Below are 15,528 nucleotides of genomic sequence, written 5' to 3'. Positions count from 1 at the left end.
GGCTTAAGTCAAGCATAGCTAGGTTACTTCAATCTGTTAGTTTTATAACACTTTGCTATTAAGGCTGCTTCTTCTTTGCATAATCTAATTGCTGATGTAACTGTTAATGCATATTATATTAAAAGAAATGGACTAAATATGGAGTAAAATTAATCCCGTCCCAAATGTAAAATATAAAAAAGTCTCACAACGCAGTTTTTCCACAGGAAAAAGTTGTGAGACCGCATGTAAAACCAAGTCTGTTGTTTCATATGAAAGCGGTTCAACAACTTTGTCATAATTTTTTTCCTAATTAGCTACCAACATATTTTATAACGGCCGTTATGACATTAGGAATATATATTTCGATTAAAATCAAAATACCGATAAGAAACGCCAAGAATCTCAAGCCCTTTTTTAATAAACGGGATTAATTTTTTGTTTAATTAATTCGTTATTGTACTAAACAATTTATTAAATAAATAGTGTAGTTTTACATAATATGATGGGTCTTCAAGTAACAATATCAACGAGGCCCTGTGGCGCAATGGATAACGCGTCTGACTACGGATCAGAAGATTCCAGGTTCGAATCCTGGCAGGGTCGATTGAGATTGTTTATTATTTTAAATAAGAAGGAATCATTTAAATTTGTTTCGTAAAATCTATTCTAATTATCAATTTATTTTGAATAGATTATTGATTTAAAAAAAAAATCTATCTTTATGTTGCTATGGCTACAGAACGAATACAGCCCTTAATAAAAACAATACCTTTAATCAATACACACTTTAAGTTGCCTATTTACCGGTTAAGTTGCTCCCGCTAAATAGCGCTTTACAGTCAAGTTTACCGCACAGATCGTAACCCAAACGATCTCCGTAAATATTTGTGAAGCCGAAAATCGAAAGCTGTTTTTTTAGTTCTGTTTCTGCGAAAAAAATAACTCGTAAAATTCGTCCATCAAATAATCCATTTTGCACTTTTTAATTATTCAATATATATATTTTGTTATTCTCTTTGACATTTTTTTAATAACAACTAAATATACGTGTAGCCTTAGTTTTACTTGGATTTTATATATGTTATAGCTACCTATTTGGTGGCAATTATACAAACTACTTCTGCGGTCGAGTGGTGTGTTTTCATGGATTTGCCACTCTGAGGTCCCGGGTTCGATTCCCGGCCGAGTTGGTGTAGAAGGTTTATTAGTTGTCTTTGTCGTCTTGGGTCTAGGTGTTATTGGTACCTTCGTTACTTCTGATTTTCCATAACACAAGTGCTTTAGCTACTTACATTGGGGTATGTGATGTTGTCCAATATTTCATAATTTAATAATTTGTACTGTATTTGTAATGGTAAGTGATCACCACCGCCCCTTAAGACATATGAACCATTCGTCACACCAATGCAACCTCGGTAGTTAAGTTGCACACTTTAAACTGGAACGCAATAATCTATCTATACTTATAATAAATCTGTAGTGATGTCAATTCTGTACATGAAATATTTTTCCAAAATAACTATCAGGGGGTGATCAGGGGTCGATACTGATGCCAAAAATGCAATCAATAAAATTTTTGTCTGTCTGTCTGTCTGTCCGTATAACCGTTATAGAAACAAAAACTACTCGACGGATTTTAACGAAACTTGGTACAATTATTTTTCATACTCCTGAGCTGGTTATAGTATACTTTTCATCACGATACAGTCAATAGGAGCAGAGCAGTGAAGGGAAATGTCAAAAAATGGGAGAATTTACGCCAAATTTTAAGCTTCCGTCGCGTGTACATCCTTAATGGTTAAAGCTACATAGAAATTGTGTATTACGGAAATGTTCTCCTTAAAATTATGTAAAAAATATCCCATGACAGCCTTTGTCTATCTTTTATGGTTGACTCACAATAACACGTGTCACTCCCAATAGCTTAGTAGTTCGAAGCTTTCTGATTATATTCTTCTATTCCTGCGTTTATAACACTCTCAATCATCCCAAATTAAAAAAGTTAACAGTATTAACTATTAAATAAAAAAGAAGCATAGAAATCGGTATAGAAACACCAAAGTTATACATGAAATACGCTAATAATAAAGCTATCGCACGTGAATATTAAATCTATACTTCTATATAAATCTCTAGAGACTGTCTGTACACATATTTTTGTCGTAATTCGTGATAAGTATTCTTTTTATGATTGACTGACATAATTTTTACCATTTAAGACATTTTTGTCTGTCTGTATGTTCTGCTATAACTCGAGAACAGATGCACCGTATATCTTTATTTACAAAATTGGTATAAAGGAAAAACATGTGCTTGCGCAAATGATGTGTAGATGTGTATGTACGTGTGTCATTGATAAACTCAGAAACTATTCGATCGATCATTAAGATTAAATGAATAAAGAGATTATGCTATCCCAATTGATGTAACTCGCCACTAGGTAACGCTGCGATATAAATATATCAACACCGTTCAACCGATTGTCACGAAAATGAGTACTTTTTTCACGGAGAAAGTGATTATTTCATCCGTATCGTTAAAAATAACCAACAGATGGCCCTTACGACTATTACGATGCATTTATATGTCGATCAACCGATAAGTATAAAATATGAATTAAAAAAGCAAATCATCATTGAATAAAATAATTTATATAAATAGAAACTACCATGACATTGAAGAAACAAAAGATCAGGACATCAACAATATATGTGCAGCGTCATCCAAAAGAGCTACGGAAACAACACACCAACAAGAAATACGTTTAAAAACAAATATAATCCGAATTTCTACTTTGAGAGTTGCCAAAACAGTTAGTCAACGTAATGATCAAGTTCCAGATCTTCGAACAAGAATCTTTATCAAGAGATACTGAAAAACCTGACGAGCGAGCCCAACGACTGGATGATCAACGATTAAAATAGACTAAGTCAAGAACTAGAATCAATCTCAATAAATCCCGATGTGATCATTGGTTCAATGAATATAGTATGCCTATATTGTCACGCTATGATGTTTAAAATAATTCTGATATAGTGCTACTCCACTGACAAAATGTATTTACCACAACTGGTTGAACCACCAGAACCCCTTCTTATCTACGTTACGGGAACTACTGAGGAGTCTGAAAATTTCCTTCAACATATTAGAAATTACAATTCTTGCTTTGAAATAACATCATTTGGAGCAACAAATATTGTACAATACAATAATTTCGCGTCTACGTTTAAAGTGTATCATAAGATTGGTTCACTTCTTTCAGTATCTAATTAAAATCCAGTTTCTGGTCATTTACTCCATGGACAACGTAGAAAGAGTTAATCTTCGATGCATGTTCAGTACCACAACTAATCGAGAAATCATCGCTAAATTTAGGATTATGCTTTATGAAAATAAATGTGTAGTAAAAGCTTTTAAAACTGCTCTAGAAGGTGAAACAACAAATGGTTCAAAGTCATTATCAATGCAGATAGAATGCCATTGAATGCATGAAAGTCGTTTTAATGCTGCCGTAGCTCCTAAAGTCACATCTATAGTTGTCGGTACAGAAATTACAAAACGAGGTATTGTTATCACTAACCGACGTGTCGCTGAAACACCTCAATAATATGACAATTATTACGATTATCCAATTATGTTTATGGGAGCAGATGATGGATATAATCTCGGACTGTATCAAAATAACCTCACGACAGGCTCTGTGATATCGAAGAGTTAGTTGTATGGATTTTTTTGCGTATCGCATAATGATTAGAGATAGTCAATCTGACCATATTCTGAAGTGTCGTCAACTGTTTTAACAATTCATTGTTGACATGTACGCTATGGTCGAGAACTAACGATTAAACTACATTCGATACAACCAATCAAAACTCTGAGCCAAAGAGTACATTTATTTACGAGATAAAATATCGAATGGTAAAGTAGCTGCTGATATTGGACAAAGATCTTCGTACAATGGAAGTCCAAGACATATGCACGAGTATGCTCAGGATGCTTTGACATACGTTCGCAAGGTTGTCGTTGATAAGGTTGTAAATGTCATAACATCGATATTCGATAGAACCGGATAAAAGAGGACGTGTTGCTTTGATGCAAACTTTTACAGACTATAGAAATTTAATTAAAAATTTCATCGTACCTATATAACATCGGATAAGTTTATGGTTGTCATGCCATACCAATCTGCAGCCTATCGAGAACATCATTGAAGAAGATGAAATAGATGACGAATATTAAATAATTTTTTTTTTAAGAATTTATTAGATCTCGCATTTTTTTTCTCTTTAATTGGTTGTTTATTATTTGTACATTGTTGATGATCAGTAATTAAATACAAAAGGAAAAATTAAAAATTTATTTTTCTGCGACTAATGCCCAGCGAAGCGGGCGGGTATAGCTAGTGAGCAATATAAATCAGACAATATTTTCAAAATATTATAAGCAACATCACCATAATAAAACTTGACCACCTATATTATTTATCTGTGTTGTATTTAGTGATATTATATTGATTTGTATTGCAAATGAGTTTCAAATTAAAACTTATGGTATAGCCAGTTTACAATAAATGGTTTTGCAAACTTTATGTTGTAAGGACTTAATTATAGCGACATGGTAATTTATCACACAACCTCATGGTTCCTGTGTCATTGAAAATATAGAAAAAATATTGATAGTGTCGTTTTCAATGTAAGTATCAGTTATTTATTGTTACAGTTAGATCACCAGTGTGATCACCATTTAGACTATTGAAGTAGTTCGATTGTGGCAGTACGAAGTTTGCCGGGTCAGCTAGTACCAAATATTGCTTTTAAGCGATAGAGTATCTATAATATATAGATAGAGTATAAGAGAGTCGAGATGGCCCAGTGGTTAGAACGCGTGCATCTTAACCAATGATTGCGGGTTCAAACCCAGGTAAGCACCGCTGATTCATGTGCTTAATTTGTCTTTATAATTCATCTCGTGCTCAGCGTTGAAGGAAAACATCGTGAGGAAACCTGCATGTGACAAATTTCATAGAAATTCTGCCACATGTGTATTCCACCAACCCGCATTGGAACATCGTTAATATGTTCCAAACCTTCTCCTCAAAGGGAGAGGAGGCCTTTAGCCCAGCAGTGGGAATTTACAGGCTTTTGTTGTTGTTGATAGAGTATCTGATGAGTGAGTCGTACCTACTGATGATAGACGAGCTTGCAAAAAGCCCCACCAAAAGTATTATAATATAATATTTATTACACTAACCTACACTACTATTATTTAAGATAAGGCTTATATATCAAATATATAAGATACAAGCAAGCTTATACATATTAAAATGTAATTACACATCACATATAATCGATTCTTAGTAACATTAATTATTGAATTGTTAATTCAATGTGTATTATTAAAGTATACCATCTCAGGATATTACATAGTCATTTTTTATAAGTGTAAGATTTGTTATAAGTTATTGTAATAGTTACAAAATATTATTATTGTTATCTTATGTTAGTTATAAAAAAGTAACAAACCAATCGCTGTATTGACTTGATATACTTTTGGGGAAAAGGTAAGGAGCTATTTCCATTTATCGGCAAACAATCGGCGTAGCTGTTTACGAATATTTACAAAAATAAAGTCGAATCGATTAACTCCTGAAGCCCCTTGAACGCCTTATGGGTCGCTTTATGTAGCCATTAATACTCTTTGAAAATGTCACCATATTATAATATTATATCAAGTAAACCATGGCTTGTAAATGTCTTTTCCTTTAAGAAATAGGATTGAAGCTTTTCCCACCACGTTTCTCTACTAAGGGTTGGTGGATACACACGTAGCTGCCCTTCATTGAAATTAGACACATTTTTCCCACCACGTTTCTCTACTAGGGATTGGCTGCCCTTCATGAAATTAGACAGATACAGGTTTATCTATGACGTTTTCCTTCACCGCTGAACACGAGACGATGCACAAGAAAATTCAGTGGTACTTACCTGAGATTGAAACCGTAATCATTAATATGCATGTGTTTCAACCAATAAGCAATTTTAGCTCTTATGTAAAGAAATTGTACATGAAAAAAACCGCATATTGGTTAGATTTTATACTTCTTTTTAAACTATGTATTAACCAAATATTAACTTATATGTGCTATAATAATATAGACATATAATATAATATAATATATACATTATAATTCGTGACGATGCAACGTAACCGACGAGTCAATGGTAAGTGAACGGTACCTACACCAATACATTTGTTGCGTTAATAAGATAATAGAAAACAAATTCTCTATATCTTGCATGCAACATGTCAAAACATCTGTTTATGATTTATCTTCTACGTGCACTTGAATTTCAGCTTTATTGAATAAAATATAAGATATCCTATAGAACCATTTAAATTGGCTCAACTACTTTAATTTTTTACATAAAAGACTTAGAAAACCAATGAGCACTTGATTCATTAGTGGACATAGCCTAAAATTTCGATTCTAGAGATACTCGTAGAGTACTGTATAATTCAACAAAAAGTGATATGTCGCATTGAATACAATAATTATATATATGCATTAAAATAGCGTTTTGCTAACAAGTCGCTTACAACATTTTACGATTGATTGACGAGTGTCAGCTGTTTCTGTACAGAATAGCTCTTCATGATTAAAAAATATTTTTAATCTTCTAAATTATCATCATTTGTTCCCCTTCAATCATAGTCACTGGAAAGAACCCTTAATGTAATCAGTAAGATGATTTTAATAACTTAATTTTAATAGGAGGTTTTATCCAAAAACAATATTACCATACATCTGTAAAATTGATATTGAAACAGTGTTTTTCTCTATACCGCATAAACAAATATATATTTGAAAATCTATATCAGGAGCAAACCGTGAAAACGATTCTAGATCATTCTTTTAAAAAGTAATTTGAATTTTTTAATTAAAAAAAAAAAATTGCACATCGGATGTTTTGTATGACGTCGTAAATAATTCACCGCGCGGTTCCGCGATGACATTTTATTTTAGTTTTATTTTCTGTTCAACGGACGATTTATTGAAAAATACAAATAGCTCCCGTAAAGGAATAGTATTATTAAAATATTAAACTAAGCGTTCCGTTTTCAAAATTAAATGCTTTTAAAGACTATATTTAGATTTGTTGGAATTTCATTTTATACGACGTGATATTTGTTGGCTGGTTGAAATGAAATGATTATTTCGAAAAATCCATTTGATGTTAAATCATGATGAAATAAAAGAATAGTTTCGTTTTTTTCCTAGAATTTGAACGTATGATTTCCTCCGCAAAATTATAATACCATGAATCATTTTGATTACTATTAAATTTTTATAAATTTTAATCTGTTTCGTTTATTGGATTAACGCGTGTTATGAAAATGTCTTGTTATCTAAATTGAAACTAGGAAGAGGTACCGACGTTTTATAAGGAATTCTGATATGTTGGATCGTTCTAAGATTTCTAAATATACCTTCCTTTAAGATGGGGAAAACTTTAAGTTCTGTTATGGTTAATAAGTTTCACAAATCTGATATGTAATATGTTATATTACATAATATGGAGAAATAAAATACATTCAATTTTTTATCACTATTCATTCTTCTATTCGTTTCATTTCATTTCTATTCATTTTTAAATTTATACGTCTTAAAAACTACTCATTCATCATGAAATTAAACATAAACTCATAAATACTTGTACGTTATTATGTATTTTAATTTCATTATCAATAACGATGTAAAGAAACCTTAACAGTTTAATACATAAAGGAAATTCGAAAAACGACTGAACGCTATAGTCCTTTGAATAATTATTATAATTAAATAATGTAAAATCTTTATACGGGTTTAAGTGTTGTGGGTCAACAAACGAAAAAAAAAATTGAAAAGTAATAAAGTTGTTTTTTTTTATGTGAAGTAGGCAAACGAGCAGGAGGCTCATCTGATGGAAAGTGACTACCACCTCCCGTAGAGATCTAATATACCGGGAGGCTTACAAGTGTACTGCCGACCTTTAAGGACGGTGTGAACTCTTTTCTTGAGTCGTATCGGTTCGGAAAAACCGCCGGCGATAGCTGGTTCCACGAGTGGTGGTTCGGTTTTGTTTTTTTTTTTTTGTAAAAATACTACAACTTTCACTATATAATCACTACATAATATCTTTCTGGCTCTATGTTCGCGATAAACTCCAAAACTAATAAAAGGATTTTCATACGGGTTTCAGTTATAGGCACAGTGATTCCCCAGCAAGGTTTCAGTATACAATTAATAAAAGTCTTGCATAATTAAGTAAAATATAGATAAATGTTAAAATTGTAAAAAAAAACGACTTACGTCTATCCGTGCGAAGCCGCGACAGGTCGCTAGTATTTTATATAATTCTGTTAAAAGACTCGTTATGTGTATTGCTAATATTTTAATACATATATTTCGATTACAGGCATATTGATAGATTGCTTACATACGAGTATAACAAGTGTGAGGCTCGCGGTTAACTTTAATTGTTTTATGGTAAAGTTGTTGTTGGGTTTCAGTTAGTATTATAACAACAGAGCAGTAAGCGATTTGTTACAATTATAGAAGGTATATCTTCATATATTTTATTACTAGTAGTCGCCCGCAACTCCGCTCGCGTTTTAGGGGGTTGTATTAGGGAAAAAATGTAGCCTATGTCCCTTCTTGGACTTTAAGTTTGCCTCATAACAATAACAACAACAACAAGAGCCTGTAAATTCCCACTGCTGGGGTAAAGGTCTCCTCTCCCTTTTGAGGAGAAGTTTTGAAACTTGAATACACATGTGGCAGAATTTCTATGAAATTTGTCACATGCAGGTTTCCTCACGATGTTTTCCTTCACCGCTGAGCACGAGATGAATTATAAAGACAAATTAAGCACATGAAACAGCGGTGCTTGCCTGGGTTCGAACCCGCAATCATCGGTTAAGATGCACGGATTCTAACCACTGGGCCATCTCGACTCTCATAACAAATTTCATTAAATTCACTTCATTGGTTTGATCGTGAAAAAGCGACACACAGGCAGATAGAGTTACTTCCATATATATAAAATTAGCGTAGATGAAATAATTCTACTAAAATTTCTGATTGAGAAAGTGGCTTTTTCACGAATAAAAAATATTCATGAAACGCTCTACTCCCAGAAATCTATTTGTATTCAAGCTCGAGCTATTAAGTTATCAGCAAGGACGAAACTTGGAAAAGAACAGGTGGAATAAACACGAAAAACATTCTAAATATTTAAGTGAGACTTAAAACAGATTGCAATATTGCACCCAAAGAGTTTCTGATCAAGTACATAACAATCCATTTATTATTATATGTACTGAATATACATATTCAGCAAATATACATTTATAAAATAGATAAATTTATTTAGTAACAAATGGTCTTGTAAGTTTAATTATATGTTTTATCAATATCACTGTAACAAAAGGAGATACCTAATTTTTGTTCTGAGTATTTTAGACAGTTATCGAAAAACTAAAATACATTCAAATCACGTATAATATTAATAAATTTTGCCAACGATCGTTCACATTGCACATACTGTGACACAAAACTTAAGAACCACAAATAACCGTTACAAATTTCCTGTATTTACACATGTACAGTCAAGTCACTGGTTGCATGCGTTACCCTACAAAAAAAATAGTACACTTTTAGCAATTCATATTTTGCAAATCGATAAGTCTCCGATTGGAAACACTGTTTAGCTTGGTCATTATTGGTGGTTTTTTTTTATGGAACAGGTTGGCGGACGAGCATATGAGCCATCTGATGGTAAGTGGTCACCATCACCCATAGACAATGACGCTGTAAGAAATATTAACTATCTATTACACTGACAATGCGCCACCAACCTTGGGAACTAAGGTGCTGTGCTATTGTGCCTGTAGTTACACTGGCTCACTCACCCTTCAAACCGAAACACAACAATACTGCGTACTGTTGTTTAGCGGTAGAATATCTGATGCGTGGGTGGTACCTACCCAGGCGGGCTTGAATACTAAAATAATGAAATAAATTTCATTTAATCAAATATATACATATTTAATAACATGACTTTATGTTTCCAAGTGTGTTTACCAATAACATAAATGTACATGTTTTAATTTAACAAAAATAAATTATTCGACTTTCAGAAGTCTAAAGAACCTCATTCAATGAACGGAAGATGTATTATTTGAATGTCATCCAGGCCGCTGATTGGAGGGCGCTGAAATACCTAGACTGTTAATTAATGGCGAAATGGAACAAGTTTTACATTCTACATACAAAGATAATAGGATATCTGCCAGTTTTAGATAGTTTATTTACGCAAATGAATGTTTATTTTGTATGTGTTCCTTTACCGTTCAACCGATTGATTTGAAACATTGTAGTGTCGTTGTTTACTCTTGAAGGTTTCGCGGGTTGTACCAAATTCTTAAAGGTGTAAATTAAAGAGCCATTGCGACACACAGCAGATATATATATATTTTATTGATAAAACCAGATGCTTAAGTGATATTTAAAGAAACATAATAAACTTAAAGGAAAATCTTAAAAGCCGATACAAAATTCATGAGTATAATTCTTATTGTATATTAAATTCACATTTAATATGCGATTGACAAAAAAAGTACTTCGTCCGATAACAAATTCAATAAGACCATCCTTAAGAGTTTTCTTTAAATATTTCAGTCAAATATGCAAATGGAAGAGAAGTTATAATCTCTCCCTGAATAATGAAATTTTAATTAATGCCCGGTCAATAAAGAAGAAAAAGTTGATAAAAATTTACATTATAATTCCTTGTTCGTAAATTAGTTTTTGTCTTAGGGAAATAAGTTAGTATTTGATCGTTATATTTATTCGACTTTTTTATATTTATTGCTCAAGATGACAGGAAAGATATAAAATAACATTTCATTATATTTGTTTGGGTCGAACATCAAAGAAGTTCCAAACAATTAATACGTCCGTATAAAACGTTCAATGTTACTAAAATAAACATTAAACGCTATGTAACATTTCATTCAAAGTTTATTTACAATTTTGTATTAAATATACACTATAGTATCAAATATGAATATCAATCCTAGACTAATCAAGATATGACGATAGTTTCTTCAAAGTAAAATTCGGCATACTATTCACTCGAATAGGCCAGATTTTAAAGTACAGTTTGTTAAAATTTATATTACTTTCATGTCTAAGGAACACATATCATCCTCCTGCCCTTATCCCAATTTTATTTGGGGTCGGCGCAGCATGTCTTCTCCTTCCATACTTCTCTGTCAGACGTCATCTCACAAGTAACATTCTTTCTAACCATATCCTCTTTCACACAATCCATCCATCGTTTCCTTGGTTGTCCTCTACCTCTATATCCGTACACATCCATCATCAATGTCATGTCATGTCTAAGGAACACAATATGATTATTCGAATATAATTTATAGTATAATTTTCAGTTTTATGTGATAAAATGGTCCAGATGAATCTTAACTAAAGATTAATTAGTTCAAACGCAGACAAGTGCTACTAAATTTTCACATGTTAGATTTGTTTTTTAAACTTATCTACTAAAAGATAGAAGAAATTTGTTTCATTAATAATAAATTTGTATTATTTAAAATAACGCCAACAAATTTATAGAAACACATGGATTTATAAATTAACAAATAATATTTTGTCAAACTTGCAACATAACTCGGTGCCTAATTTTCGTACAAAGAAAATTATTGAAAATTAATGAATTTCTCTTTTCATTCATCATTTTTTTCGAATAAATCATGCACCACTAAGAGTCAGTATAATAAAAGTGACGGGAATGTCGTCAGATAGCTTCGGGGAGTTTGTAATGACATTAGCGCTTGATATCATTTTATGATCGATTTATTATCTGGGAACAAGTGAAAATTTGGTTGTGATACGCGCCATTTACGTCTAAGCGCCTTAACTTGAAGTGAATGATTATTATTTATTAATGCATTAGCGCCGAACTTTATATTTAATATGTAATTTAATATGATATCATGATAATATTTATATTTAAGTTTTCCTAATCGTTCTATCAATGTTCACAACAGATTGGGAATGGAAAGAAGATTCTTACTTGAATTAAATATAGTTTAGAATTACTAAAATGTAACATAATTATATTTTACTTTCATATTTTTTGGATAATAGCTACGTTGCAATTGGTTTATTGCTTTTAATATCAAAAGAATACTAATGTAACATTTGTAATTATTATAAACAAATAAATTACGAATTTATTAAAAAATATCATTTTTGATAACTCTGACTTTAAAATAATCACGATATGGTATGAAATAAAATAAAATAAATATCTATTTAAACTCGAAATGAAAATATCCACATTTATAATTCAAATCATTTTAGTTAATTTATTGAAGCTTATAGAGTCACCTACGATTGCAATTGAAAATAATCTGTTAATATGTTATATCACATATATTTAAGAAATCTTATAAACTGTAATTTTATTTACAACGGTAATTAAACAAGATCCTAAAAATATAAAAATATCTTTTCTTACCCGTGTGAAGTCCTTAGATATTAATCCATAGACCTTTTTCAAACTAAAAGTCATTATCTAATATAGCATATATGAGAGCTTATACAGTGTTCTTTTCCTATTAAAAAGAAGCTTAACTAACTTTATTCACCTGAACATAGTGCTGTACACACGGGTACAAGTTTTATTGCAATATTTATGGTTCGTTTGGGATGGAACAGTGCAGCGTGTGCCAAGCCGTTGTAATAGTGACCGCTTAGGCGAGGGTCACTGACGATAACACAATTTTGTGATACAGTTTTTTGTACCTTTCACCGTTTTAGATATTCCGTTTTGTAGTTTTTGTAATGTCAGACGCATTGGAAATTTGTTGATAAATATTTGTTTCGAGATAAATAATAATTCAGTCTACGTTTTAGAAGGATTTTTTAAAATATATCTGTCTGTCATGACGGAACTGATAAGTACATAACGAAAAGTACCTGCCTGTCATTTTTCTACTTACTTGGTTTGGTTTAGGTCTTCTCTATTTATAAAGGTTTAGGTTAGGTTAGTTTATAGATCCATATTTTTATGGTTTTGGCATAATTATTGAAAAAATAATAATAGTAAATTTATTCTAGACCGAGCAGAAACGAAAAAAATCTTAAGTCCTGGAATGGAATCCACAAAAGCAGCGGTGCTTTGTATGACGTTTATACGAAATAATATAACTATAACACAGCGCCAATAATAAAATGCTTAATATTTTTGAAAAGTATTTGAAATAATTATAGTGTTTAGTTAAGAAATTAAAAGTTGTCACGACCTTTCTCTAGGTGTTGGATATTTTTCTACTATAATACCCACCAATTGGCACTAAAGTGGATTGATGAAATTATTTCCCATGCCTTCTTATGAGATGATGAAGCTTATAACCCCTAATCAAATGATCACAATTAATAACAATATTTTATGCGTTTTTAGTTTATTAACATTTATTACGTACAAATTCAAAAAAGATATATTATAAAAAATCTTTTCCCCAACTCAAGTCAAACAAAAAGTCCAAATATAATGTTCACAAATATCTTCAAATTTGCTCTCACTGAATTATAAAAAGTTCTACGTTAATCAACAAAATCTTTAAAATATAAGTACCTAATAAATCTTGCTGCTGGATAAACCTTATCTCCTATTAAGGAAAATATATTATTCTAAAATAAAGTTTCAACTTTTGTTTGAAAATTTGTTTTGTTAGTTCATGCAAAAAGTAGGTATTAAGAAATCGTTGCGCCCATTGAGACTCAATGCTATCCTGTATTGAGTAGTTCGAAGCCATACAATTAATTTAAGTGAATTCTGAAGACATAAATGCAATATTTTTTTTTTTTCATTGAACTTAGCTTGGCTATTAAGATACGTTTTATAGACGACCTTTTTGGATTAAATTAAACTTTCTAGACTTACGTGTGCGTTAAGTATAGTTTATAAGTGTGAAAAATGTGACTAATAATTTTATCTGCATATATTTTGGTAGGGCTTTGAGAAAGCCAGGGATAGTCAATAGATACTCGTCATAATATAATATTATGCAGCAGCAGAAATATTGAGTATTTTTGAGTTCCAGATTACAAGATGTGTGACCAGTGTAATTTTGGGCACAGCAGACATCCTTGTTTATAAGATTTTTGGTACACCAGTAATATAATGAATAGTAATAAGATGTTACATCACGTAGGTCGTTTTCCAGTCTGATGAACTATTTTGAATTAAAACAAAAGAAAGTCATCAAAAGCTACCGTCCAAGTCGGTCATTCACCCCATATCACTTAAAGTCACCTTTGCAAGTTAGAATTCTTTCGATTCTTTCCAACTAAACTCTAATAAATTATATATTTATGACGGCGCGTCTATGTAATTGTCTTATATGATTTAAGACACAATTGAGTCATTATATTCATTTGGAAAGGCAAGTGAGTTAGGTGGCTGTTTTTTGGATATGTTGCGGGGCTTAGAAAATCGATGACCTTGAAATTACGACCTGGATTTCCCATATGCGTTTGACATCACTTTAAAAAGGCTTCAGTTTCGTTTTTTTTTTTGCAATAACGTATCTGTGTGCAAGGAAAATTATCTTTTTTTTTATATATTGTTTGGGGATTGTGATAATTATAGAAGATAATTTTCTGGTGATCTATGTACGCTCAATGAATTTTCATCCTACATTTTTTAACTATTGATTATTATTGAGGTAAGTAAGTAACGTCGAATTTCGCTTTGCGATTCGTAACTGTTATTGAATGATAAGTTTTGCGGAAAAAAAATTACAATGTCATTTTTTTTTTTTATTATAACCATAATGACTTTTGATAATTGATTGGCTATAAATTTTTCAACAGACAAACTATAAATAGATAAACTAATAATACATTTATATTCCGTATAGTAGAATACATTTTGTTTACTTACATGAGTTCATAGGCTGTATTATAAAACAACCTATTCTGACTCGTAAATAAATCCCCCGGGTATCCATGAGCCAGATTCTGTAATTACGAGAAGACGTGTTATGTTACAATATTGGATATTTGACATGATAAAGGAAAATTGGATTAGTGATAAAACGATTAATATATCAATTTAAAGGGAAACAACGATGTCTGATACAATTTATATTCAATTAAATTGAATAATTCTATAATCTTTACTGATATAAATGATTGAATATAATTGAGATTCAACGGGGAAATGTTGCTAGCGTTCTGCCACCATCCCACGCGGTCAAGATTTATACAGTAACTAGTTTAGTTCATATTTGTATTTTTAAGCATTAAATGTTATTATTTTTTTATGTTAGTAAAAAAATATCTTACAAATATTTTTTTTTTTTTACTTGAATTCAGGAACTACTAATATGATTGTAAAAATATTTCGGTGTTAGGGCTAGTTAATGGGCTTACCCAATTATCGAAGAAGGCTTTGATCTATATACCATCAAGCT

The 15,528-nt window shown here is 31.3% G+C and overlaps 1 non-coding gene across 1 annotated transcript; it reads left to right on the top strand.

Moving 5' to 3' along the window:
• Positions 1-512: 512 nt before the first annotated feature.
• Positions 513-585, top strand: Trnar-acg. Its single transcript has one exon. It is a non-coding gene; the product is annotated as a tRNA-Arg (tRNA).
• The last annotated feature ends 14,943 nt before the right edge of the window (positions 586-15,528 follow it).

Source organism: Vanessa cardui, chromosome 16 (assembly GCF_905220365.1).
Source record: "Vanessa cardui chromosome 16, ilVanCard2.1, whole genome shotgun sequence".
NCBI classification, from domain to species: Eukaryota; Metazoa; Arthropoda; class Insecta; order Lepidoptera; family Nymphalidae; genus Vanessa; species Vanessa cardui.
The sequence above is the reverse complement of the archived record's forward strand: the minus strand, read 5'-3'. Positions and strand labels throughout refer to the sequence as shown.